Genomic DNA, 4,266 nt, shown 5'->3' with positions numbered 1-4,266 from the left:
ATATTCCTACCACATTCCCGCCTGTCCCTATCACCTACCTATACTAGGGGAAATTTATAATGGCCAATTTACCGACCAACCTGCAAGTCTTTTGGCTTGTGGGAGGAAACCGGAGCACCCGGAGAAAACCCACGCAGACACAGGGAGAACTTGCAAACTCCACACAGCTGGAGCTGTGAGGCTGCGATGCTAACCACTGTGCCACTGTGCCGTCCACATTATCCCAATAGATACTTGGGTGATTAAAGTCCCCCAATATCACCACGCTATAGTTTTTGCATGTCCCTGTGATTTTCCTGCAGATTTGCTTCTCTGTCTCTCTCTCACTATTTAGACACCTATAGAAGACCACTAGTAACTTGATCATCCCCTTTAACTAAACTCTAACCGGATGGATTTTGTCCTTACATCCTACTCTTCCAAAACTATAATGTCTTCCCTAATCAATACAGCCAGCCACCTCCCATTTTCTCTTCTCTAACATTTATGAAAACTTTGTATTGTCATTTAGACCCCCAACTGCCAAGAATGATGCAATATTAATTTTGTCATATGAATATAGTTTCTAAACTTTGCTGAAGTGAAGAAATGACTTGTTAAAAAATCTCCAGACACTTGGCTGGAAGTACATTTGCATACGAAGAGACACTGCTTGTGGAGACAAAGGATCATTCTCTGATCCACTTAACCCAAGATGGACTTGCATCATCAGACATTGAAGGTGAAGGGCTCACATTCCAGGATGACTGCAAAGATGGCAGAATCCACAAACAGAAATGGTCAAACCAGTTAGTCATATAAGTAACCTGCTGGAGCTTTTTTTTGGAGACACAGCACTGAAACAGGCCCTTCGGCCCACCAAGTCTGTGCCGACCATCAACCACCCATTTATTCTAATCCTACACTAATCCCATATTCCGACCACATCCCCACCTGTCTCCATATTTTCCCTACCACCTACCTATACTAGGGACAATTTATAATGGCCAATTAACCTATCAACCTGCATGTGGGAGGAAACCGGAGCACCTGGAGGAAACCCACGCAGACACACGGAGAACTTTCAAACTCCACACTGGCAGTACCCAGAATTGAACCCGGGTCGCTGGAGCTGTGAAGCTGTTGGTGCTAACCACTGTGCCATTGTGCCGCCCACAATTGATTTGTGCCACAGAGGAAGGCAGAAGGCACTTTGAAACTGAATCTGGAACAAGTAAGCCTCACTCTCCCTCTTACTCTCTCTCTCTCCTATTATCTCCCAAGCCACCTGACCCACGGAAGACACATAAACCTCAAGTGAGAAAAGACTCCAACATTGAAACAAGTTGAAATGTGCACTGGGCCTCAACGAATTGCAGGAATTACCGGAAACCAAAGGCTTCACAGAAAACTCAAAGTACAGTAAAATATAAACCCATCTATTGCCTCAAAGTTTTCCCCTTTATCCTTTTCTACAATTCTGTCTCGATCTGTTTGTGTGTGTTTACCACGTATGCATGCTCGTGTGGTCGCGCCACACATTGGCAGTCATTAACTGGGTTAGAGTTTAAGATTAACAAACTTCCACCTTTCTTGTTCAAAATCTAAGAAAACCTGCCTGAATTGATTTCTTTGCCTCACAATTGGAAAGTAGTGAACAAGGATTAACTGAGGCGGAGCTAAAACACAGTGTTTTTTTTTAAAATTAAACCGTGTTACTGTTAAACCAGACAATGGCAGAGAGGGAACCCCTAGACCCCTCTCACCTGGTCGTCACAGTATCCTCGGATATTAAGTGCCCAGTCCACACCATTATTATGCGACCTTTTCTTTATTGCAACTACATCATAATCCCAAATAGTGAATGGTGCCTGCAACTCACCAAACTTATTCACCACACAGCTCACGTTTACATGCATACATTATTAGCAGAGAAAGAAAATGTAGTCGAGGAGAATACTGAAATACAGACTACTAGGCGAGATGGGATTGAGGTTCACAAGGAGGAGGTGTTAGCAATTTTGGAAAGTGTGAAAATAGATAAGTCCCCTGGGCCAGATGGGATTTATCCTAGGATTCTCTGGGAAGCCAGGGAGGAGATTGCAGAGCCTTTGTCCTTGATCTTTATGTCGTCATTGCCGACAGGAATAGTGCCGGAAGACTGGAGGATAGCAAAAGTTGCACCCTTGTTCAAGAAGGGGAGTAGAGACAGCCCTGGTAATTATAGACCTGTGAGCCTTACTTCGGTTGTGGGTAAAATGTTAGAAAAGGTTATAAGAGATAGGATTCATAATCATCTTGAAAAGAATAAGCTCATTAGCGATAGTCAGCACGGTTTTATGAAGGGTAGGCTGTGCCTCACAAACCTTATTGAGTTTTTTGAGAAGGTGACCAAACAGGTGGATGCGGGTAAAGCCGTGGATGTGGTGTATATGAATTTCAGTAAGGCGTTTGATAAGGTTCCCCACTTTAGGCTATTGCAGAAAATACGGAAGTATGGGATTGAAGGTGATTTAGTGCTTTGGATCAGAAATTGGCTAGCTGAAAAAAGACAGAGGGTGGTGGTTGATGGCAAATGCTCATCCTGGAGTTTAGTTACTAGTGGTGGACCGCAAGGATCTGTTTTGGGGCCACTGCTGTTTGTCATTTTTATAAACGACCTGGATGAGGGTGTAGAAGGGTGGGTTAGTAGATTTGCGGATGACACGATAGTCGGTGGAGTTGTGGATAGTGCCGAAGGATGTTTTAGGTTACAAAGGGACATTGATAGGCTGCAGAGCTGGGCTGAGAGATGGTAAATGGAGTTTAATGCGGAGAAGTGTGAGGTGATTCACTTCGGAAGGAGTAACAGGAATGCAGAGTACTGGGCTGATGGGAAGATTCTTGGTAGTGTAGATGAGCCGAGAGAACTTGGTGTCCAGGTACATAAATCCCTGAAAGTTGCCACCCAGGTTAATAGGGCTGTGAAGAAGGCATATGGTGTGTTAGCTTTTATTAGTAGGGGGATCGAGTTTCGGAGCCACGAGGTCAAGTTGCAGCTGTACAAAACTCTGGTGCGGCCGCACCTGGAGTATTGCGTGCAGTTCTGGTCACGGCATTATAGGAAGGGTGTGGAAGCTTTGGAAAGGGTGCAGAGGAAATTTACTAGGATGTTGCCTGGTATGGAGGGAAGATCTTACGAGAAAAGGCTGAGGGACTTGAGGTTGTTTTCGTTGGAGAGAAGGAGGAGGAGAGGTGACTTAATAGAGACATATAAGATAATCAGAGGGTTAGATAGGGTGGACAGTGAGAGTCTTTTTCCTCGGATGGTGATGGCAAACACGAGGGGACATAGCTTGAAGTTGAGGGGTGATAGATATAGGACAGATGTTAGAGGTAGTTTCTTTACTCAGAGAGTAGCAGGGGCGTGGAAAGCCCTGCCAGCAACAGAAGTAGATTTGCCAACTTTAAGGGCATTTAAGTGGTCATTGGATAGACATATGGATGAAAATGGAATAGTGTAGGTCAGATGGTTTCACAGGTTATGGTTTATCATGAATCTTCCCATTAGCCCAGTATTCTGCAATCCTGTTACTCCTTCCGAAGTGAATCACCTCACACTTCTCCGCATTAAACTCCATTTGCCATCTCTCAGCCCAGCTCTGCAGCCTATCTATGTCCCTCTGTACCCTACAACACCCTTCGACACTATCCACAACTCCACGCCCGCTGTTGGATTTTGGTTTGCACAATAAGGGGAGCGAACTCTCCCCCTGTTGGATTATGGATTGTACAGCACGGAGAGCGAACTCGCCCTGTTGGATTCTGCTTTGTACAACATTGAGATTGATCTCTCCCCTGTTGGATTATGGTTTGTACAACACAGAGAGTGAACTCTCCCCCTGATGGATTATGTTTCGTACAATATGGAGAGTGAATTCTCCCTTGGAGAGCTAACTCTTCCCCTGTTTCCAGCTCAGACTGTGAACTCGCCTCCAGTTGGATTATGGTTTGGACAACATGGAAAGTGATCTCGCCCCCGATTGGATAAGAGTTTGTTCAACACCAAGAGTGAACACGCCCGCTGTTGGATTATGGTTTGTGCAAAAGGGAGAGTAAACCATCCCCACCCCCCGCGTTGGTTTATGCTTTGTGCAACATGGAGAGTGAATTCGCCCCCTGTTGGATTATGGTTTGTGCAACACCAATAGTGAACACGCCCGCTATTGGATGATGGTTTGCACAACAGGGAGAGAGAACTTTACACGTGTTGGATTATGGTCTCTGCGACAGGGAGAGTGAAATTTC

Source organism: Heterodontus francisci, unplaced genomic scaffold, assembly GCF_036365525.1.
Source record: "Heterodontus francisci isolate sHetFra1 unplaced genomic scaffold, sHetFra1.hap1 HAP1_SCAFFOLD_421, whole genome shotgun sequence".
NCBI lineage: Eukaryota > Metazoa > Chordata > Chondrichthyes > Heterodontiformes > Heterodontidae > Heterodontus > Heterodontus francisci.
The sequence above is the reverse complement of the archived record's forward strand: the minus strand, read 5'-3'. Positions refer to the sequence as shown.